The sequence below is a fragment of the Eptesicus fuscus genome, chromosome 25, assembly GCF_027574615.1.
Source record: "Eptesicus fuscus isolate TK198812 chromosome 25, DD_ASM_mEF_20220401, whole genome shotgun sequence".
Taxonomy (NCBI): Eukaryota; Metazoa; Chordata; class Mammalia; order Chiroptera; family Vespertilionidae; genus Eptesicus; species Eptesicus fuscus.
The window spans coordinates 4896891-4920635 of record NC_072497.1 but is presented as its reverse complement, the minus strand read 5'-3'; the positions used below and the strand labels follow the sequence as shown (position 1 = coordinate 4920635).

Below are 23745 nucleotides of genomic sequence, written 5' to 3'. Positions count from 1 at the left end.
GCCCAGCCGGTGTGGCTCAGTGGTTGAGCGTCAACCCATGAACCAGGAGGTCACGTTTGGATTCCCTGTCAGGGCACCTGCCCGGGTTTCGGGTTCAATCCCCAATGTGGGGCGTGCAAGAGGCAGCCAATCACTGATCTCTCTCATCATTGATGTTTCCCTCTCCTCTCTCTCTCTCCCTCTCCCATCCTCTCTGAAATCAGTAAAAGATATAAATATATATATTTAATATATTTTTATTGATTTCGGAGAGGGAGAGATAGAAACATCAGTGATGAGAGAGAATCATTAATCGGCTGCCTCCTGCACACCCCGTACTGGGGATCAAGCCTGCAACCCCGGCATGTGGCCTTGACCAAAATCAAACCCGGGACCCTCAGTCCCCTCAGTCAGTCTGCAGGCCGCTGCTCTATCCACTGGGCCAAACTGGCTAGGACTAAAAGATATATATTTCTTAAAATGTCTTCATTTAAAGAAAGAAATGGTTGACACTGATTCCTGCTGAGGGAGGGTACCCGGGGACGTGAGCCCTCCTCTCTGCCACGTCTTACGAACATTTCTCATGGGGCTTCCGCCTTTGTGCTTGACTGATGGGACCCCCAAGAGATCCTCAGACTTACCACGAAGGGACTTTTACTCCCAAACCGTCAGACCTGCACCCCCGAGGGTCCGGAGTCTTTCCCGCCCCGCCCACAGCAGCCTCAGCCACGTGCGCCTGCACATCCCGGGAACCCCCGCCAGAGGGCGCATTTGGACAGCGCCGGGGAGCCGCGTCCCGGGGCCGGATATTGGCGAGCTCAGGACCGTCCAAAGGAAGGACCCGGGACTGTAGGTAGGACGGAAGGAGTGGGGCGTGGGGGGGTGGGATCCTGGGAGACCCTGTTGTCCTGCAAGAGCCTCGGCGTAGCCCGGCCAGGTCTTGGGGGCGGGGAGGGGGGGTGTCGGGGGAAGACCGGGCTCCGGCCTCCCAGCTCCAGGTCTGCAACCCGGTGCGAAGGGGGACGGCAGGGCGGCACTGCACGAGCTCAGCGGAGACGCCAGGGGGCGCTGGTCGGACCGCCGCCGTCCACCTAGGCCGCGGTGGGTTCTGCGAAGTCTCACCCTGTTCAGGTCCTGGTTCTTGCGCAGGTTCAAGCTTCACGTTCAGGCCTTTGGTGGGCTCGGGGCGAGGGGGGGGGGGGTCCGCCTCCTTACCGAACCCGAGGGGCGCTCTCTGGGGCGCACGGGCGTTGGAGCCCATCCCCAGGCGAGCACCAAGGAGCTGCATCCCCTGCCACGTCTCAGCAACTTTCCCCCTGAGATTTCCTCCTTTGTGCTTGGCTGATGGGCCCCCAAGAGACCCTCAGACCTAAAGGGAAGGGGCTTTGACGTCTTAATGTCCTGAGGTCCTACGGGCGTGCCCTCACGCTCTCTGTCTCCTTGGGACCCGAGGCAGGAGAGGGGGAGGCGGCGGGAGGCGGGGCAGCCTGGCCCCCCAGGAACCTGGAAGCCACGTCTTGGGTCAGGGCTCCTCTTGTCCCTGCTGGGGAGGCCGGCTCCCTTCACGCTCTTAACGCAGGAGAGGCCTGAGCCAGCTGGAAAGAGAGGAGGGGGGCCGGCAGGCTGCTGGGGCGCTGCAGAGGAGCAGGCGGGGGGAGGGGGATGCAGGGGGTGATGTCGGCTGCTCCTCCACCCCGTGCGGAGATCTGGCTCCCCCCTCCTCAGAGGCCGGCCCCTCCAAGGGCCCAGCAGAAAACCACAAGGTGTCCAGGGCCCTGAGTGAGGAGGGCGTGCAGACTGGGACTGAGTCGGGAGACTCCTGCAAGAGCCCAGCGGCGTGGCTCAGTGGTTGAAGGTCGACCTAAGAACCAGGAGGTCGTAGGTTCGATTCCCTGTCAGGGCACATGCCCGGGTTGCAGGCTCTATCCCCAGTAGGGGACGTGCAGGAAGTAATCAGTCCATGATTCTCTCTCATCATTGATGTTTCAATCTCTCTGTCCCTGAAATTAATTTTTTTAAATATATTTTATTGATTTTTTACAGAGAGGAAGGGAAAGAGATAGAAAGTTAGAAACATCGATGAGAGAGAAACATCAATCAGCTGCCCCCTGTACACCTCCTACTGGGGATGTGCCCGCAACCAAGGTACATGCCCTTGACCAGAATCGAACCCGGGACCTTTCAGTCTGCAGGCCGATGCTCTATCCACTGAGCCAAACCGGTCAAGGCCTGAAATTAATTTTTAAAAAACATTTTTTTTTTTTGGCCGAAACCAGTTTGGCTCAGTGGATAGAGCGGTCGGCCTGCGGACTCCAGGGTCCCAGGTTCGATTCCGGTCAAGGGCATGGACTTTGGTTGCGGGCACATCCCCAGTAGGGGGCGTGCAGGAGGCAGCTGATGTTACTAGCTCTCTATCCCTCTCCCTTCCTCTCGGTAAAAAAAAATCAATAAAATACATTTATTAAAATAAAAAAAAATTTTTTTTAAAAAAAGAATCCTACAAGGCCTGCACCGGTGCCCAGACAGGGTGGGACCTCAGCCTCCTGCCTCCCCACAGGGGGGCATCCAAAAAAAGGCCGCAGCAGAAGCGGAGGGGACAAGAAGGGGGCCTCGGGCACCCCGGCTTGGCCGGCGCCTCCGCGGGGCCGCAGGGGCCGAGTGGCGGGCCTAATGGATTCAGGCCTGCGGGCCCGGGCGCACCGCCCTCCCGCCCGAGCTCTCAATAGTGGACAATGGAGCCCCGGGGTGACCCGAACAAAGAATTTGGAAGTAGTTAAACTGCAGAACACGTTCTGGGCCTGGGTGCCTCCTTTCAAAAAAAAAAAAAAAAAAAAGAGCGCAGGGAGAAGAAAAGAAAGCGCTGGGGGCTGGGGGGGGCGGGGTGGGGAGTGAGAAAGTGCCCAGGGGGAGAGTTGGTGGGTCGCCCTCGGCGCCGCCAGCTCCCAGACACCCGGAATTCAATGGGGAGAGGGGGGAGGGGGAGGGGGAGGGGGCCCCCAGGCGGCCGCCCGCTGGGAGAGCCTGAGAAACTTCTCCTGGGGGGGCGGCGGGGGGTTCCCCCAAAGGGCGGAGCATTTGCCAGGCGCGGGGAGCCCCCCCCCCACCCACCCACCGGAGGCTTCCACTCTGGGCCCCGGTGGGAACTGGGCTGCCAGGGCGGGTGGGAGAGGCGTCTCCTGCGCTTCGGAGATGGGGGAGGGGGAGGGAGTGCTGGGCCGCAGAATCCAAATTCTCTCTCTCTCTCTCTCTCTCTCTCTCTCTCTCTCTCTTCTCTCTCTCTCTCTCCTCTCTCTCTCTCTCCCCTCCCTCCCCCTGTCTAGCAGGATCCCTCTGGGTTTTGTTTGACTTTCCCCATCCAGTTCAGCGAGGTTGGGTGTGTGCCCACCCACCCCACCCCCCCTGCTCGCTCCTCCCCACACACAACCAGCGCTCTAGACTCTTCTTTTGTTTTTTTCTGTGAAAGTCAGGCCTCTCGGTGTAGCCAGGAAAGCCAGTTCATGTTTGTTTGTTTTTTTCTCTCCGATGTTTTTTCAAAACTTTCTAATTTTTCCACGCACCATGAGCACAGCCCGGGAGAAAGGAAAGACATTGGCACAAGCTGTCCGTGACCCTGGTGTCCAGCTCGTTTAGAAGAAAAAGCAACCGGGGAGGTTATGAAGACAAAAGTGTCAATAAAATGACCCCCCCCCCAAAAAAAAAAAGGCCAGAAAATGCACATAAGGTGGGGGGGAGGGGGGCGAGTCCTCTATCCCTTTTCTAGCCTTTTCCCTTTCCCTGCGTTGTTTGGGGAAGAGAGGAAGAGGGAAGAAGGAGAAAGGGGTAGAGGTGGCTGCCGCTGCGGAGGGGTGTTGCCTCCGGGAACGGAGGGCGCGCGGTTCCGTCCTGTGGGCGGCGCTCGGCTTGCAAGGGGTTAACAGCGCTGCTCGTGAACTTGGCCCGTCTGTCTGCCCGGTGATGGATGTGGAGACCCGGCTGACAAGTTCAGCCGCAGGGACGTCCCCTGCGGCGGCGGCGGGGACCCCGGGCGCGCGGCCAGGGCGCGCACGGAAGACGGCGGTTCAGCGGCCCCCGAGGAGGCGCGCGGCTGCCCCGCCCGCCTCCTCCGCTCCCACCTCCGCTTGGCCGCTCGCCTCCTGCCCCGGAGCTTCCAACACCATCCCGAAGCAGCGAAGTTTCCCGGGATCCGCGTCCTGCGTGCGGGGACCTCCAGTCGGCCCCGGCGGGCGGGCGGGCCACGCGGAGCGCCGGGGAGCGCGCGCCCGCCCGCAGCGAGCCGCTCCCGAGGCCGAGTTCAGCATTTGGACAGCGGCTCGGGGCGGCCGGCAGCCCGGCGGGTGGCGTTGGCAGGGGCACCGCGCAGGGCGGGTGGGGCTGGGGGCGCCACCGGGTCTTGGAAAAGCAGGACCCAACCTGGGGGGCAGGCACCCTTGGCTGCGAACGGGACACGTTTCCTTGGAGCTAAAATATCTTTCCGGAGCTCACATGGGGGCCCCCGAGATCTGCCTGCCAATCCAGCGTAGATACCCTTCACCTAACCGACACTTCTGCGGCCCAGAGAGTAGACCCCCCCTCCCCAATCCCGTCACCTCTCCATGCTCCCCAAAGCGGCCCGCGTCCCTGCGCTTAGAGCGGCCGGCGAGGCATCCAACCCGCCGCCCGCCGCTCGCCGCCACCTCCCAGGCATCACGCGGGGAAGGAAGGGCTCCCAGCGCCGCGACTCCCCGGGAAAGGCTGGAGGCACGCGGGCTGGGGAAGGAAGCGCCTGGGAGCCGGGCTGAGCGCCCCGCACGGCCCGCCTCCGCCCCCTCCTTTCCGCACTGGTTGGGGCGACGAGAGGGGGGCGGGGGAGCCGCGCTGACGTCACTGCGGGCCGTGCCCGCCAGCGAAGGCGGCGCTGGGAGCAGCTCAGAGCCCAGCGAAGCCGCGAACCAGCCGCGAACCGCTGGGAGCCCCCGCGCCACCGCGCCGCGCCCGCCTCCCGCGGCTCTCGGCGTGCGTCCGCCGGGGCAGGGGCGCCTTGGAGAGCGGCCCCCGCCGGGCCCGAGTCCGGGAGACACTCCAGATCAGGGGCCGCGGAGCCGCGGTCCCCGCCGCCGCCCCACCCCCGCCGCTGCCTCGCGGGGTCCCCGGCCCCCTTCCTGGTCCGTAAGTGCCGCGCCTCCGCGTCTCTGATTTGGGGGAGCGGGTCGGGCGCGCGCGCGCTGTGGCCCGGGCTGGGGCAGCGCTAGGGCGCGGGTCTGGACTGGGAGCGGGGCTGGGGCATCCCCATTGGGGTCCTGTGGGCTGCAGGGGCGGCTCGGGCAGTCCCATCGCCACCGCGTGGGGTGAGGGGTGCGCTCGGACTGCGCGTGGAGGCGGGGTTCAGCGTCCGGGGCCTGACCCATCAGCCCCAACAAATCATCAAGGCCAAGGCCGAGGGTCGTGGGAAGCGCCCAGAGGTGAGGGCTCTGGGTTTGCAAAAAGGGAAGGGGAGCGGGGCCAGATGGAAGTTGTGGGACTGCAGACGGGTTTAGCCCAAAGGAGAGAATATTTCCAAAGCGAGGCCCTTGGGGGGGGGGGGAGTCCCCGGGCCGCCCCCCTTCCTCACCTCTGCCCCTACATCCCCTCTGCCCTCTCATGCCCTCTCCCACACAAATAATAGCGCAGAAAGTGGCTTCCTGAGGCAAGAATAGTTTAGGAAATAATGCAACTCACGGCGCCCACTCTAGACAAGATTTATGGCACGCGGGGCCGCCTCTGTGATGGGGAATTGTTGGGAACCCCTTTCTGTCCTGCTCCCCACTCCGGCGCCGGAGCAGGCCTCTCAGATCTATTTGAGGGTGTCTCCTCCGGCCCAGGCGCCAGAGTATGAGAGGAATGAGGGCGATGGGGGAGGTGGAGGCTGTGGGGGGAGGGCTTCTCTGGGAGAAGGCTGGGGCATGAGGGGGGGGGGTCAGGCTGGCCTTCAGCAGGGCAGGAAGGTGGCAGAAGCTGGGAGAGACTCTGGGGTCAGATCACGGGAGGAGAAATAGGAATGCATCCAGAAATAGCCACGTCTTTGTAACTGGGGAGAGATGGGGTGCTGGGCTGAAAGGGGGCTCTTTTCTGAGTCCCTCCCCATATACTGGAGGGGAGGGAGTCTTCAGGTACAGAGAGGGAGAGAATGGAATTTGAAGGTCTGGCATTCAATCAAGGGCCAGAGGCCAGAGGGTAAGCTGGGGTGAGGGGTCCCCAGGGGTGAGGGGTCCCCGAGCAAGGTCCCCAGGAAGGAGCCTCCAGGGAGGGGTGCTGCTCCCCTCAAATCTTCCCAGGAGGGCGTTTCTGGGTTCCTGCCCAGCCTGGGCCTCCCCAGAGCCCACAAACCGCATGTGTAAGCCTCCGCTTGAGGAAAGAGAGGCCAAATGTGGAGGCCAGAGAGGGCACCACAGCCCGGCTGAGCAGGTGTTGGTGAAGGTGGGTGTAGGGGTGCTGGGGGCCCGGGTGCAGGACGCTGGGGCCTCTGAGCTAGTCCAGTGCTGGGCTTCTAGACCCGACAACAGGAGGAGCGGTTTTGTCAAAGCTCAGGCCTGAGGAAGGAGCGAGGGAGCGAGGGAGGGAGGGAGCAGTGGGCAAAGGGCCCCCTGGACTGAGCCTCGATTGTGACTGCAGATCTGTCCCCTGAGGAAGGCCCAGAGGGGCTGGGGAGGAGCACGGGTCCCGGGCCGAGTGTCAGGTCTGGGCTGGAGTTTGGGGAGGTCCCTGGGCCTCAGGCTCTGCGCCCTGGACCAGGGCGCCTGGAGAGGGCTGTTGTCCAAAGTCAGAACTGCCCACTCTCCTTCCACTTAACCTCTTACTTCCCTCACGGCATCCTGAAATGTGGGGGGAGGGGGTCACACTCCAGTGGGTGGCCATACCCACACCCCCCGCCTGAGTTGTGTAACCGCCAGCAGGAAATAGGAACTGGGCCCAAGCCAGCCTGGAACCCTGGCTGCTGAGGTCACCAATGGGTACCAGAGCCCTTGTGTACGTGTGTGCACACACACACACACACACACACACGCACACACACACACACACACGCACGTGCACAAGGCAAGATGGGTGTTTGGGCCAAGTGTGTGTCTACTATGCGAGGGGGTTGCGAGTTGTGTGGATCTGCAGGCTACAACAGGGGAGGGCATTTTTGTAGACACAGGGATGGGGGCTCAGATGGAGGCACCTGGGAGGAAGCCGGATCCTTTTGAGGAGACCCCTGCCCCCTTGGGGCTCCCTTGGCGCCTGCCCTTTGCCCTGGTAGCTGCTGATTTCTCTGGAGCTCAGGTTTGGGACTGTGGGGTGGAAACCGGGGAAGTTCCGCCAACAGCAGCGCTGGAGAGAGAGGCCGGGCCCGCGCCGCCCTCAGCACCATGGCCAGGGCCTGGCGCCGCCTCTGGGGCTGTGGTCTCTGCGCCCCAGCGCTCAGCCGGACCCAGCGCCTGCTTTCCCGTGACCTTAGGGCCCCGTGGGTCGAGGCTAGGGGGCTGGTGTGGGACGAATGACATAGAACGAATGGCATAGGGAAGGGCGATCGCACACCGGGCCTGGAGTCAGCCTGCCCCGCAGCCGGCCGCCCCCAGCGGGCGGTGCCCGGCCCACACAATGTGGCTCAGGCTGGCACCCCCTGGGCCACCTCCTGTCTCAGCTGCGCGTGGAGGCCGCAGCCCGGTCCTGACCCCGCAGAGCAGCCTCCTCCCACAGCCCACAGCCTGGACACCAGGTCTCCCCGTGGCCCCTTTGGTGGACACGGAGGGCTCGCTGACCCCAGCTCCGCCCCACCAAAGCGGGGCGTGGGGGCCTCCCGGGCCAGCCTCGCCTGCTCGCCACCCAGGGACTCAGTTTCCCAAAGAGGGGAGCACCGCTGCGGGCCCCAGGACGGTGGCCTCCCGCATCCGGAACTGCATCCAAATCAGGCTTTTCATTCTTTCTCCCAGAGCCCCCGCCGCCCTCCCGCGTGCCAGCCGGGCCTCCAGCGCCTGCAGCCGCCGCCGTGTTCCGCGTGAGCCTCGCTGCGGAGCCATTTTGTGCAGCCTCCTGCTTAAATCGCACTCCCGGGGACTCCCTCCTGCTCTCTCTTCCCCTCCGTCCCCTCCCCCTCCCTCTCTCACAGGTGAACCGCTTCTCTGCCCTTTCCCACCTCCGCATCCCCACCCTTCCCACCGGGTCACCCTAACAGACGGGGACTCTGGAGGCCGCGCGCGCAGGCACACACACACACATACAAGCCAAGAAGGGGAGACTCCGGGTCCAGGAGCTGCGGGAGGAGGGGAAGCAAGGGGCACCTCCCAATGATGGTAATGCTTTGGAATTAACTATCTCGGGCCCAAATTCGGGCGGTTCCTTCCCCAGGGCTGCCGGGCCTCGCCCTCCTTCTCCAGCGGCCGCTTTGTCTGGCTCCCTTGGCGTGAGCAAAGGGGTTTTGGAGGGAGAGGTGTACACACCAGGCCTGGTCTGGCACAAGCTGGCTGGGGAGGAAGGAGGTGGGGTGCTTCGGGGTCTAGGATCAGGATGGAAATACAACCAAGCTGAGACTAGCAGGGGGTGGGGGGTGGTGCAGCAGGCACCTGGCCAAATCGGGAACTTGGCAAAAGGGGAGATGTGTCCTTTTGAGGGGAGAAAGGGATATTTGGAAAAAAATCACGAAAGGCTTTCCGAACCATCCTCCCCGTCCCCCCCCCCCCTCTTCTTTGGAAAGGGGGTGGCCTGGCTAGGAGCTGCTCAGCGCCCCAGGCCCTACTGAAAGGGACCCTCATGGGTGCTTTGTGCCGAATCTCTCCCCAGCTCTCAGAGCGTCCAAGAGGAAGGGGGTGATGGCTGGGGGGAGCAAGAAGGGGCGCCCCTGGGCCACTGGAAGGCTTTCCTGAGGCCTCCAGGTCTGGGGTCAGGCTCAGGTGGGGTGATTCTAGGGGATCCAGGTGGCAGCCGAGCCCCTTTCCGTGGGAGCTCAGGTGTGTGTGTGTGGAGCGCCCTAGGAGGAGGCCGAGGAGGCTCGGCTTTGTGCTCTGGTTTGTCGATGGAACGCGAATGTAACCAGCATGTAACCCGTTGGGGCCTAGGACATCTCCGAGGGGGCAGGCGCCATGGGTTGTACTTTCTTGATGCTCTCAGAGCGGGAAGGACCCAGCAGGCTGCACCGAGCGCCAGGGCCTGGCCCCCGGGGGAGCGTGGCCCGGAACCGCCGCCGCGCGCCAGGGGCTGTGGGTGGGACCGCGCACACCAGGACACTTCGGTGCTCCCTCCCCTCCGAGTCTCCGCGCGTGGGCTGGGTCTACAGCAAGGTGCCGGGCGGGGAGAGGAGGAGGGAAGCTGAAGGTGAAACGGCTCCTATTCTCGGCTCTCGGCCTCCCCAGGGCGCACGCCCTGGAGAGCCCTTCACCACGCCCCAGCAGGCGCGTCCCCAAACCTGGCCGCGGGAGCTCCCTAACTCTGAGGGTCCGCGGGGGGCTGCCGGGCTACCCCGGGCTTTAAGGGGGAGGCAGAGGAGCTTGGAGGGAAGGCCAGACGGCGCGCACCCCGGGCGCGCGGCCCGAGCGCTTTGGAGGGCAGAGGGGGCGCTGCCCTGCTCTCCGGGAGGGGAGGCCGTGAACGCCGAGGCCATTGAAAGGCTGGGCGGTGCGGAGCGCGGGAAGGGGGCTGGGATTTGAATGGGGGCCTGTGATTGGCCGGTGCCGGGACTGACGTCACTTCCCCGCGGGGCGATTAGCCTGCGAGAGGAGGGCTGGCGGGCCAGTGCGCTGGGGGCGGCCGGGGCGCCCGAGGCTGCCGAGCGCATCGCTCCGGCGCCCTGAGCGCGCCCGGGACGCCGTCGGAGCGGGCCGCCGGCGCGGGCGCCCGGGCGCACAGCACGGGGGGGTCGCGGAGAGCGCGCAGGGAGGGCGCTGGAGGGAGGGAGGGAGAGAGGGAGGGGACTGGGCGGGGGCCGCCGGCCTCGGTGGTGGGAGTCAGGGTGTCTGTGTGTCTGTCGGTCTCCTCTGGCTCCCCGCGTGCCCCCCCCCCCCCGACGGGGGATCCCGGGGGGCGGCGCCCGCTCCCGTCCCCGCGCCTGGCGGGCGGCGGCACGTGGGGCCCACGGCGCGGCAGCGGCGGTGGCGAAGGGAGGCCCGTTTCTCTCTTTGGTTATCTAGCTGTATGAGTGCCACAGAGCCGTCATAAAGCTAGATAACCGAAAGTAGAAATGACTCCCACAACTTCTGCGTGCGAGCGCCCGCCCCGCCGGCCGCCCCGGCCCGCGCGAGCCACAGGAGCCCGAAGCAGCCCAGCGCCGGCCCAGCGGACCCAGCCCGGCGGAGCGGCCGCGCCCGGACCAGGTACCTGCCCTCGGCGCTCTCTCTCTCCGGGACAGTTCTCGTCCCCGGAGGAACTTGCCAGCTTGTCCCCTAACTCCTCCTCCCTCGCCCCCCACACGTCCCCCAGCGCCGAAGCGGGAACCCCAAAGTGGAGCGGGGCATGGGGGGGAGAGCGGAGGGGTGGGGTGGGGTTGCAGAGGGGTCGCTGGCGGGGAAGGCGCCAGCCTTCGCCTTCACCCCATAAATCAGGCGGGAACAATCCCGTCCCGGAGGCTGGGACGAGGATTTTGGGATGCAAATGCGAAGGGAGAGAGGGAGAGGGAGAGAGAGAGAGAGAGACAGCGGCGGGTCGGGGGTGGGGGTGGCGGGAGCGCAGGGGTGCACCGGGGCTGCCCCGCCGCCAACAATGCGGCCTTTATGGAATTCTTCGACGAGTCGGCCCCGCGCGCCATTAGCATGCGGCTTGGGGGTTGCCGGAGCTTCGCCCCTCGGTGAGGTCAAGTTCTTGATAATTTGATCACTTTTCACGGGCTCTGGCAGCTGCCTTTGTGTGCGGTTGGGGGGTCTGTGTGCAGCGTGAAGCGGAGCAGAACTGGCGAGGAGTGAGCTCAATGGCGAGGGGCCGGGCCGGGGGCCTCCCTCCCGGACGGACGGGCCGGCCCTGCCCCTGCAGACAAACCCGGCGCCGGCGGGTGGGCGGGAGGGACCCGCTCAGCCCCGCGCCACCTCCGCACCAGCCGGGGGCCGGAGCCACTCCCGCCCGCACCTCCCCAACTTCCCCGAGTGCCTCAAAGGTGCAGGCCAGCTCCCCGACAGCCCCTCTCCCTGCTCCCTCCCCGCACCCCCCCCCCCACACCCAGTCGCAACATAAGATGTATTACAATGTCTAGCAAATAAAAAAGCAATTGGGGGAAATCTGCATTCCGTTTCCATGGCAACCCGAGGCAGCACACCCGGCTCCGAAGGCTCCCAGCCCCTCTTAGTTCAAGGCTTGGGGCGTGGGGCCCACACAGCACCGGGCGCTTGGGTCTGTCCCTCTTGGGGTCCTTATCCGTCCCCAGGTCACTCTTCTCCCGAACGCCCCCAAACAGTCCCAACGCCCGGCTTCTGTAAGCTTGGGGAACCCCCTGCCCTGCCTCAGAGAAGGAGGGTTCAGTGTGTGTGTTCAGAGCCCCCTGAGGGTTTGGGGGGGGGGGGCTTCTGGGTAGTGTGGGTGTGTGGGTGCTATGACAGTCAAGCTGGAAGAGACTTGGGCCACCACTCAGACCCAGTCCCCTGGCCCCTTTCCCTCACCGACACCAGGAGGCAGACGGGGAGGCCTGAGGGACCCCCCCCCCACCCCCCGCCAGGTCACCCAGCTCCCGCGTGCAGAGGGAGGCCCAGATACCTACAGGCCCGCGTTCCCGGCTCCCTCCCCGGGCCCTGCCCAGTGCACACTTGAAATGACACAAGTGTCTTCCCATTTTCATTCCTTCAAAAGCCTTCTTTAAAAAAAAATTTATTTTTTTTGGCCTTTGCTTACCAAGGTGATTTTGAAAATAGGTTCTATGTGGACAAGGTGGACATTCAAACGGTCCAGGAGGGAAACCTGGCGCCCCTGGGGCCAGGACCTGCCCGGCTCAGGTAGCCAGCTGGCAGGAGGGACCCTTCACGGTGTCACCTTTTGAATGTGGAGCCACGTGGAGGTGGGAGCTGTTGAGAATAAAACGCAAACGAGAAGAAAAGGGAACGGGCAGGAAGACTCCGCGGCCCTCCGCTCTGTCCCCCCAGGGGTCCTCCCCAGAGGTCGTCAGCAGGCTTTCCTGGGTCCCGCGTGGCACCCCCTCCCCATTTTTAGAGGTCACGCTCCCCTTTTCTTGGCGAGCGGCTGGCGAAGGGTGACTCGCGTGGTCCAGGATCCGCCAGGCAGGCCGTGGGCAGCGTCCCAGCCCCCCCCCCCCCCCTCCCGGCGCACCTGGGAGCCTGAGCGCAGACCGTGACCTCATTTCGGAGGAAATGGAGCAGGTCTTCCCACCCCCTCACCCTGTGCGTCTGCCTTCCGTCCCCGCCGCTCGGCTTCCATCTCCCTTCCCACCACCCCCATCCGTTTGCTGTTTTGCAAGATCTAGTCCTACTAGGAGCCTGGTGGCTTTGCAGCCTGACAGTTGTGTCTGCACGGTTCAAATGAGTTGTTTTTCTTTGTGTGTGTGTGTGAGTGAGTGTGTGAGTGTGTGTTTGACACCAGGGTCCCAAACCATCTGGGCAGTCCTTAAATCCGGGGCCAGGGATGGAGGGGTGTGAGCCTGGGAGGAGGCGGCTTTCTTTCCGCTTTCTACGAAATCGAAATCGGTTCCTGATTCACGCAAACCTCCGGTGTGGGAGGGAGCCACTAGACATGGCCCCCCAGAGAGACACCAACCCACCCGATTTGGGCCCGGGGATTAGGAATGACTGTCCCTAACCGAGCCCCGTTCAGATCGCCTCGGGACCAGGAGGCTCAAAACGGATGCCCCATCCACCTCTCCTGGCTTCCCAGAGATGGAGCCAGCTGGGCCTCGGGCCTTCTCCCCGCTCGCTCCCCCGGGGCGCCCTCCCCACCTCTTCTGGCCACTCACTCCCCGCGTCTGGGCCTCGCCTTGGTGGCAAGTTCAAGCCCCAGTGCCAAAGCTTGGGGGGGGGGGGGGGGAGCCTGGCAATGCCATGGAAGCTGCAGTTTGGAAGCCAGCATTGGTTGGGATGTCAGAGATGTTCGCCCAGCCCCGTCCCTTTGCCAGCTCGCTTACAGCCAGCTCAGTAAGGCGCAGGGGTTCGCCAAGGTCGCCCAGCAAGCCGCTGGAGGGGCGCGGATCGGCTGCCCCCCCCCCCCCCCGGTGGGGGAGGCAGCGAGGGCTTTTTTTCCTCGCTGCTCTGGGGACCCCCAGCCCTGACTGTGGGACCAGGTAGGCCTCTGCCCCGGCGACTGCCCAGCTGGCGTCCCAGGCGCCGCTGAAAACGGGCCCCGATCCGGGGAGCTGTCCGCGGTCAGCTCCGACCTCCGCGTAACGGGGCCCCGGGCGCGCGGGGAGCGGGGCCCGGAGGCCTCCCAGGGCCCGGGCGGCGGCGGCGGCTCTGAAAAGCGTGAAGGGCCGGAATTAGGCGCTCATTTAGCGAGCGTTACTAATCCGAAGTTACAGCGCTAATTCCCTGATCCGGCCGCTCCCACACGCCGCGCCGCCGCCGGGATTAGAGGCGCGGCCGCCGCCCCGCCCCGCGCTCACGCCCCAAACGCGCCTGCCCCGCGCGCGCCCTCGGGGCTGCGGGCTCCGCTAATCCGCGGCGCTGCGCTCGCCGGACCCGAACCGGAACGTGCCGCTGGGCGGGTCCGGGACGGGCAGGGAGGGGGCAGCCCTGAGCTCAGGGGCAGCCCCCCACAGGGATGCGTGCACCCCTCGAGGCCCCCCGGCGACGCGGCCCGGACCGGAGAGCCGCCCGGGTTTCTCCCACCCGGGTGTGCGCACCCACAGCGCGGCCCCTCGTTTCAATACCGCCCCCCACCCCCGATTCCTCCCTTGGCATCTCTGGCACCCAAGTGTGTCGGGCTATCTCTGTCCCCATCCCGCCCTGACTTTTGCCCCTCTCCATCAGCCTGGAGAGAGTGACCAATCAGCGCTGGCCTGGGGTGGGATGCTCGTCACCATGGTGACGGCCGGGCGCCCTGGCAGAGCTGCCCACCACCGAGGGCCAGTCTCCTCTCCGCCGGGACCTGGGTGTGAAGGGGAGGTGGGAGGGACGGCGGGGCGGGGGATCGGGGGTAGACAGAGGTGGCACCTTATCCCCACTCCAACCTCCTTGGGTTCAGCTTGGGCCAGGCAGGGGAGAGCGCATGCATGGTGAGGACAGAGCCTGAGCTTGTAGGGGAATGGATTCCCCAGGGCGGGACTCCCCTCCATATGTCTCATGGAGGCGCAGAGGTCTGTCTTGGTCTGCCTCTCACCCCTCTCTCTCTTCAGGAGCTCCCAGAGGTTCCCCCCCACCCCCAATTACCTTGCCCTAAGTGCTGTGCTTTTGGGCAAGCGACTTTCCCTCTCTGAGTCTCAGTTTTCTCATCCATAAGATGGGCCGCTCTGCAGGCTCATTACGGAAAGTACCCAACACACTGTAGGTGCTCCTTCTCCATTAGCCAGGAGGGCCAGACTATTGAGGGCAAAACTTGGGGGTGTCCCTTCTTTCTGGGGAAGCCCAGTTGGGGTGTCTCATGGTTTCCCAGAGCCAGCTTTTATTAAAAATATATTTTTTATTGATTTCAGAAAGGAAGGGAGCGAGAGAGAGAGAGAGAGAGAAACATCTATGATGAGAGAGAATCATTGACCGGCTGCCTCCTACTAGGGATCGAGCCTACAACCCTGGGCATGTGCTCTTGACCGGAATCGAACCCGGGACCCTTCTGTCCAAACTGGCTAGGGCTAGAGCCAGCTTTTCATCTCTCCTCCAGACAGCTGGGAATCAGAGGTGGGAAGGTTTTTTAAAAAACAGAGCCGAGGGCGGGGGGCTGTGCTGGAGCCAAACTGTGGTCAGCGGCTCTGAGAACGGCCCCCACCGCTCCCATAGCGCCCGGTCCTTCCTGCCAGCCCGGGGCCAGCGTAAGCGCCGCTTTAAGTGGTCGGGGCATTCAGTGGCCGGCCCCTCGTCGTAATTGAGCCGCAGGGGTTTGAAAAGAGGGCCAGGGCCTCAATGACAGGACCTTGGGCCAGGCTAATTGGTTTTGGTTCAAGGGGTTACTGGATTTGTGAAAAGCTCCGAACTGCCTTTCCCACGCCAGAGGCAGGTCACGGCTTTAAGGAGACGGGTTCGAGGAAGCTGGGACCAGGCGAGAGAGCTGGAGGATGAGAGAGACCTGCCGCTGAGGATGCTGTACTGCCGGCCACGGTTTCCCTCTGCTGGGAGCGTGGGAAGCCGCTCTAAGGGACCTCAGGGGTGCAGGCAGGTCCTACCAACCTTCTCACACACACACGAGGCTGTGCCAAGAAATGGGCCTCCTCTGAGCCCCTGGCACCTCTTAGTTGGGGAGACGTGTCACTTGTCCCCACTGGAATCGTCCAGTGAGAGAAACCAAGCAATTGCTGCGTAGTTCCTCGTCCTGCCCTGACATCTGGACTGGACCCAACCTGGGCTTTTATTTTATTTTAAATATGTTTTTATTGATTTCAGAGAGGAAGGGAGAGGGGCGAGAGAGAGAGAGAGAGAAACATCAAGGATGAGAGAGAATCATTGATCCGGGAATGTGCCCTGACTGGGGAATCGAACCCGGGACCCTTCAGTCCACAGGTAGAGGCTCTAGCCACTGAGCCAAATGGGCTAGGGTCAAACGTAGGCTTTTAGACTCTGGGAAAATCCTGGACTCTGTCCTGAGGCGGGAAGTGCAGCTGGTCTCGGGATAACCCACTTCCGTGTCTTGGAAGGTCCCCAAACCGCCTTGGGCAAGAGCAGCCCAGGTGGAGATGAGAAAATGAAACGTGTGGTGCTTTAAAAAAAACAAAAAAGATAAAGTGCCATCTATTTCTTTATATTCAAAAGCACTGATTGGATGACAACTGGAACCTGTCCTTATGTAGGTAATATTAATGTCCATGCTTTGGAATATGTAACTTCCGATGCACAGATAACTAGGTATTTGGACCGAATGATGACACATTTGTATATATTGGGCGTCCCCCCAAAATGTATGCACACTTTACAGCTGCTAGCTCAGTGGATGTTTCTTTCTTTTCCAATTTAACCCATTGGAATGAATAATTATTCAAAGTGCATATGCCTTTTGGGGGGGACACCCGGTATAATGTACCCATTCTTGTATATTTTTTAAAAATATATTTTATTGGTATCTTACAGAGAGGAAGGGAGAGGGAGAGAGAGTTAGAAACATCATCCATCAGCTGCCTCCTGCACACCCCCCACTGGGAACGTGCCCGCAACCAAGGTACAAGCCCTTGACTGGGAATCGAACCTGGGACCCTTGAGTCCGCAGGCCGAAGCTCTATCCACTGAGCCAAACCGGTTAGGGCCATTCTTGTATATATTTGATTTATATACCGAATCCCGCCCTTAGGTGACAATCAGTTTATGTTAAGGGTGGCCACGGGGTTGGGTGGGAGCTATAACAATAGCCATCCCATTCACAATGACATTGCCTTGTTGACCGAGACCTGGGTTTCATGGTTCATTGTGTTTCGAAGGGGGCATCCTAAGTACTCACCAGCTTTAAAACCAACAAACAAACAAAACACAAAAAAACCTGCCGTTGAAATGTTTGCCATGTTGGCGGTTGAGGCATCTGATAAGTAGGAGAAAGGTCTCTGGACGAGACAGAGAGCTCTGTGCATCACGTTTTCCCATTTTGATTTCAGTCTGTAATTGCCCACAGCCTCATGTCTCTGGGCCTCTGCTGATGTGCACATTGGAGATTCATGTGTAAACAGGCATGTGGCGTGTGCACACGCCTGGGCCTCCTTATCACCCCGTGTGCTCTCCCGGTGTTTAAACACACACGCCATGATGGGCTTGCATATTTGCCTCTTCTCTAGAACCGGGTTAATTCCCCCTCCGCTAATCCTCAAACCCATTCCCTTCTCCACCCCCCCCCCGCCAACCCCCACAGACAAAAAAAAAAAATCTACAGACCCGACCACCAACCAGTGATCTCAGCCTCCTCCTCTGGCAGGCGGCAGCTCCCCAGACCCGGGCTGGAGTGAGGGCTCTTATGAGGCAGACTTCATCAATATCCCCAACTACACCCCAGCACCTCTACTCGGCTGCTAGGAAGTATTAGCATCAAGAATTAAAACGAGCCTCCGGCCGGTGTGGCTCAGTGGATAGAGCTTCGGCCTGTGGACCCAAGGGTCCCAGGTTTGATTCCCTTCAAGGGCACATACATCCCTGGGTTGCAGGCTGGGTCCAACGTACAGGAGGCAGCTGATCCATGATTCCCTGTCCTCATGGATGTTTCTCTCTCCCCCTTCCTCCCTGAAATCAATACAAAATAATTTTTAAAAAAGAACCCCCGAAAAAGAATTCAAAGTAAATGGCACTTGTCAAAATGAACGGGCAAAGTGGAGTTAGCCATGTCTTCGCCTGGATTTCCTTGTCTTGGGTTTGCTTATTCACTGATTTGAAGAAGAGAAGAAAGGGAGGGGGGGAGAATGGACTGCCATGGGGAGAGGAGGAGAGAAGAGATGAGAGAGAGAGAGAGAGAGAGAGAGAGAGAGGGTCCTGAGCCCATGCCCCGAGGTCCCAGTCGTTAGGAGCTGGAATGCAAGCTCTAGCATCAGCTCCTAATGAACCTGGAGGTGTGGACCAGGCCGTAGGGACTCTTTGTTTACGGAGGCAGGGCCCTGGGAATGGGCGAGGGGATTGCTTTTGGGGGATTAAGGAGTGGGCTTTGTTTTTATGAAGGGCCTCACTTCTTTTCTGAAGTTTTTCTGCCGCTAATTGATTCAATTCAGACATTCCTCCTCCCTCCGTGGCCAGCGGGGGGCCTGAGCGTGCGGGATGTGCTGGGAGGGGGGGGGGAGCCCTTCCCCCAGCTGCTCCGGCCCCTTTCTCCGCGGTGACCCTGGAAAAGGGTGTGAACCTTCTGGCCCAGGGATCACAGGTGCTGGGGAGCCCGGTCAGAGGCCGAGACCTCTGCGTGTATGCGTGTGACAGGCAGCGACATACCCCGACCTATGTGACTGGAAGTCCATTTACATAGAGAAACACGTCCTAGGTGCACAGCTCCATGGGGTCTGACCAATGCATTCACACCCACGGGGCCAACAGGGGGGCAGCCTTTCTGTCTTTCCAGAAACTTCCCTCCTGCCTCTGAGTCCTCTTACCAAGCACCTCCCTAGGGTGTCATAGATGTGGCGTGTACGCCCGAGGGTTGATTTCTGTTGTTATTCTTGCTGTTGTTTTAATATATTTTTATTGGTTTTGGAGAGGAAGGGAGAGGAGAGAGAGAGAGAGAAACACCAATGATGAGAGAGAATCATGGATCGGCGGCCTCCTGCACGCCCCACGCTGGGGATGGAGCCTGCAACCCAGGCATGTGCCCTTGACCGGGAATCAAATCAAACCGTGACCTCCTGGTTCACAGGTCCATGCTCCACCCCTGAGCCACGCCGGCTGAGCGACTGTCCAGCTTGGGTGTGGATGGCCACGCTGGACTTGCGCTCAGCACTCTCCCTGGGGTGGGCCCAGAAGTCAGACCTGGAATTCTGTTGGGGGTGGGGGCTGGTCTTCTGCCAGGACAGCCCAGTTCTCACCCCGGCCTGTTAATGAGCAGGGAGGTGGGGAGGGGGGGGCGGGGGGGGCGGGGACAGGTGAACCTCACACCTTCCCACTTGCCTCCCTTCCCGGCATCCTGAGCTGAGGGAGAGCTATTAATGGAAGGTGCGGGCTTTGTGCTAATTAGAACTCCCATCTGCATGGTCCCCCCCTCTCCCTGGTCACCTCACCACCCCCGTTAGCTTGCCGACCTAGTTTTTGTCACCCCCATAAATTAGGGGGGTGCTGCTCCCCCGTTTCTGGTTGGATCCCCGTTCTTTGTGTGCTGCAGGCGTGCCCAGGCCGGCATCGCCCCAGCCTTCTCTGTCTTACTCGGCGGAGAAGGACGGGGAGTTGGAAAAAGGGGTGGGTACCACTGGCCACACTCAAGGCTAAGCTGGCCCTGCACCAGCCATTTGGGGTTATTTTTGTAAAATATATATCTTTATTGATTTCAGAGAGGAAGGGAGAGACAGAAACATCAATGATGAGGGAGAATCATGGATTGGCTGCCTCCTGCACGCCCCACACTGGGGATCCAGCCCGAAACCCAGGCATGTGCCCTGACCGGAATCCAACCTTGACCTCCTGGTTCATAGGTCGATACTCCACCCCTTGGGGTTACTTTGAAAAGGTCCCTCTCCTCTCTCTTCCTTCTGGAAAGCGAGGTTTCAGACACCATCGCCTCGGTCCCCCCATCCCTGGGTGCCTCCCTGTCTATTGTACCTCCCCCCTCCGCCCCCCGCCCCCCCGCAGTGCTCTCTGCCTCCCAGGCAGCCTGGGGGTGGGGGCTGGAGCCCTGGCCCTCTTCTGAAAAAAAAAAAAACATTTTATTTTATTTTTTAAAAATTTCTTTATTGATGAAGGTATCACATATTTGTCCTCATCCCCCCGAAAAAAATCATTTTAAAAGAAAATTTAAATTTCACTTTGCTTTTTATTTCTTTCACCTCAGGCCCAATGGATATAGTTGTTTGGTTTGTTTTTTTTAAACAGAGGTTGTCTCTTATAGAGGCTTCATTGAAGGGAGAAAAAAAACACCTGAACGTCACACAGACGTCATTTAAAGAAAAAGCGCCTCTCAGCTTAGAGGGTGGGGGCGTTCAGGCTTCCTGCCGAATGATCAGTTGGGAATCGCTCTCGCTCTCTTTCTCTCAGAGAGGGGCGTCTTCTCCTCGCAATGCCCCTCTTTTTTTAGCTCCTGAGTCCCCCCAGGTCCCCACTGGGTTTGTGTGTAAAAATAGCACGCCCTCCCTGCCCCTTCTCTCATTTCCTCCTGCTCGAATTATCCGGATAGGAATGCAGGTCACCCACTTCTTGGACTGTGTAGACCGGGGCTTTCGGAATCAGGAGTGGATCTCTGGCCAGCGTGAGGCGGTGCCAGTGTCTTGGGGACCCCGGCTAAAGAGGGGTGGGGTGTCCTGGGGTGGCGTTCAGCAAGGACTGGCTGCCCCTGTGGTCTTTCCTGCCCCCCCCCTCCGGGGGTGACATTTCCAGAACGGAGGCAGGAGGGGAAGACCCAGCACTAGCTTGGACTGAGTGAATAAACCGAGATCCCAATTCCAGAAGCGAAGGGGGGCGGGCGTGGGGGGGAGCTACCAGGCGGTTTTTGGGGGGATGTTTTGGCCATTACAATGCAAAGTGTCCTTGACAAGCCACATCCCCTCTCTGGGCCTCTGTGTCTCTGTCTGTGAAATGGGGTTCATGACTCCAGGGGTCCCGTGAGAACTGGAATATACAAGTAAGGTGCCTGCATACAGTGGGCGCCTACTAAATGGCAGCTCTTTCTGCAGCTGGGCCCGGGGTGCGCATGACCGTCTGGGTCTGGAAGTCTAACCTCCACTCGCTGGAGACGGTGACAGCACCGGTGATGTCCTGCGTCTCTGGAAGAAGTGATCAGTGCCCCAGAGCGCCCCCACTTTGGGAGATAAACCAGGACGCCAAGGGGCACCCCTGGCGGGGGGTGGGGGGGACATTGGGACACTGGAAAGTTCCAAGCGTGGCTGGCGTCGGGGGAGCAGCACAGGCCCCTATCAGCTCGGGGCTCAGCATTTCTAACAGGAGGTTGTTGCTCCAGGAAAGTGGCCTGGGGTCCCCGCGTGTTGGGGCGGGGTCGCCCCGGGCTGGGGCTGCCGCTCTCCGCGCTGCTGCGCTGGGCCCCATGCGCATCCCTACCGCGCGGGCCTGCGTTTCCCCCGCTCCAGCTCTCAGCGCGCAGGGTTCGCTCCAAGCGCGGCCTCCCGCGGCAGCCTGGGGGTGGGGGGTGCCCGGCCTGCTGGCAGGATGGAGCTAGGAGTGACCCCCCTCAGCCAGAACCCCCAACGGGCCTCCCTCCCGCATCCCCGGCTGCGGTCGGCTGTGGTCGTGACCCGGAGGACGCGTCCTCCCTGCGCCCTTTGAGCTGGAAGGGGAGCGCATCTGGGCGGGAGTGGGGGGCGCCTGAGGTCTCCCTCTGTTTTACAGCCACTGCCCTGCCTGCGCCTTCCTCCCCGCACCATCCCGGTGCGCAGCGCCCTCCCTCTTCGTGGGCACGAACTCGCCGTGGGCACCGGCTCTCTCGTCCGAGGGCGACTGCGGGAAGGTGAGTGGCCCCGGGCATCCCCCACTCCGCCCCGGGCGTCCCGGAGAACGCGCTCGCGGGCGGCGCCTCGGAGCTTGGAAGACCGAACCCGGCCGGCGGCGGAGCGGCTGTGCTTTCCTGGGTCCCCAGCCCGGATCCAAGGCCTCCCCACCCGTCCGCTACTCCCGGCGAAACGGCGCTAACCAGACACTCACCAGCTCGTTGTGTTTTGTGATTCAATCCGGCGGAGCTGGGCGCTCCGGGTCGGCGCCCTGCGGAGCCCGCGGCGCACGGTGGCCTCGCGCCTCCAGCGGGGACGGCGCGCCGGGCCCTGTGCCTCCGGGCCGCGCGGGCTCCGACACCCCAAAGGCCGGCCGGCCGCGCGCCCACTGTCCGGGCTGCGGAGACGGAGTCACCGGCCCGGACCCGGGCGCAGCGGGGGCGCAGCGTCCGCACAACCGGCGGCCCGGCCGGCACTCCCCGCGGGCACCAGGGCGCGCGGAACCCGAGGCGCCCGGCCCGGTGGGGGCCGCGGGCCGGAAGTCACCTTGCGAGCGCGACGCAGTGCGGCTGCGTGGGCGCCAGGACGGGCGCCACCGGACCCCGCGCCCCAGGAGCGGAGCGCGTGGAGAGCCCCGCCCAGCTGTGTCCACCGCCCGGCGCCCGGCAGGACCTCAGGTACTGACGACCCCGGGAAGCCACAGCGAGCGCCGGGGTCCGTCCCCCTTCCCGCCCGGACCCTCCGTCGCGGCTGCTGTCGCCCCCAGGTCGCCGCGTGCGCTCCCGGCCGGCCGTGCGCTCTCGCCGGGCTGCGGCGGTGACGGAGGCTTCGGTCCGGGCCCGAGCGGGGGGTGGCGCAGACGGCCTCCCCGCGGCCCCGAGGGCGCACTGGGCTGGAGGAGGGTCCCCGGAAACAGCTGCTTCACGTAGGACCGCAGCGCGTCCGCCCTGCCCTTTGGTGGTGTCCCAGCAAAAACGCAAGGCGCACGGCTGGCGCCGCTGTTTCTTGAAACCGCGAGGCCTAAAGGACGAGCAGACGGAGGCCGCCCCTCCCGGGTTGGGGGTGGTCCGCGGCCGAGGCGCAGAGGGCCCGGCGGAAAGGGCCGGGGATCTCGCGTTCCCCGCGTGGTTGGGGCCTGGAGGCTCCATTCGCTCGCTCCTTCCGGGCTGGCTGCGGGCTGTTGGGGAGGAAGACAGCAGGGTTGATGCTGGAGCTCCACCCCAGCAACTTTGAACTCGACCCCTGCAGGCCTCGGTCCCTGCAGGTCAGAGCTGTGGTCCTCTGCACGCCCCCCCTCTCCCACCTGGCGAGGAATCTCTGTTGTTCGAGGAGTCGCTGTTGTTCTGGCTGCTCCGGGTGCCCCACCGCGGCCCTGAGGCAGGTCCCACGCATGTGCGTTTGCACAGAGGGACTGGGGAGCTTCGGGAATGTCCCTTTGTGTTTATCCAGTCGCTCTTTGTGCCTGGCCCGGTGCTAAGCGTTTCGCCTTGGGGCCTGTCTGGCAGGGAGGGTGATGGTTTCGTAGACAGGGCTGTCTGGTCTGCCCCTAAGCCCTGACTTCTTTTTAAATTATATTTTTATTATTTTAATCCTCACCTGAGGATATTTTCCCCCCATTGATTTCTAGAGAGAGTGGAAGAGAGGGAAAGGCAGAGAAATATCAATGTGAGAGAAACACATTGATTGGTTGCCTCCTGCACGTGCCCCGAGACCTGTGTCCTGGCCAGGGGAGGAGCCCGCAACCAAGGTACATGCCCTTGACCGGAATCGAACCCCGGACCCTTCAGTCCAAAGTCGGACACTCTATCCGCTGAGCCAAACCGCCTAGGGCCCAGAGTCTGGCTTCTTAGCCTCACACACTCTTTGTTGCACAAACACATGGCTTCATCACCTTTGTGATCCTATCACCCACCCGACACAGCCCATCACTCCCCAACCTCCTGGCCTAAAGCTCTGGCCTAAAACACAGACGAATGTCGTGGTTGCTCCGAGCCTCCTGGCAGCCCAGACAAAGAGGAGAACAGGGTGGTTAACACTTGTTTGAAAAAAGAACCGTCATCAGAATGTCTAGAGACATGAACATTGTTTCTCCTCCATAAGATTATAGAGCCCGGCCAGCGTGGCTCAGGGGTTGAGCGTCGACCTATGAACCAGGAGGTCACGGTTCGATTCCCGGTCAGGGCAAGATGAATAGAAACTTAAAGCTTGGAGGTTATGCAGGTCAAGTGCTCACGTCACAGATGAGGGACCAGGCCCAGAGAGGGTAGGGCCCGCCCCCCCTCCCCCCCCATCATAAAGGTCGCTAGGAGAGCAAGGACTGGGGCCCAGGAGTCCTCCTTCCTATTCTCTGATGAACAGACATCAGTGGGCTCGTTAACAGGGAAACGGGTGTAGCGGTGTTATTGGTCCCTCCGTCCCTCAGATCTGTGTGCCGTCTGGTCCCTTTGCACACCCCCCTTCCTAGGGCTGGGCTGGGCTCCTTGCTCGTGTCTGCCAATATTTGATGAATGAGTGAGTGGTGCTAAAGGCTAAACCTCTGGACTGAGAGATGGGGTGGGAGTGGAATTCTCAGAATGGACTTGTGTTTGGAATGTTGGGTTTCTTTTCGTTGTCCTTGTTCATCCTCATTCATCCTTGTTCATTTCGTTGTCAAATGTTCATCCGAG

The 23745-nt window shown here is 62.0% G+C and overlaps 1 non-coding gene across 1 annotated transcript; it reads left to right on the top strand.

Annotated features, from left to right (window-relative positions):
* The first annotated feature begins 10072 nt into the window (after positions 1 to 10072).
* MIR9-2 (microRNA mir-9-2) lies at positions 10073 to 10154 on the top strand. Its single transcript, NR_129009.2, has one exon. It is a non-coding gene; the product is annotated as a microRNA mir-9-2 (primary transcript).
* The last annotated feature ends 13591 nt before the right edge of the window (positions 10155 to 23745 follow it).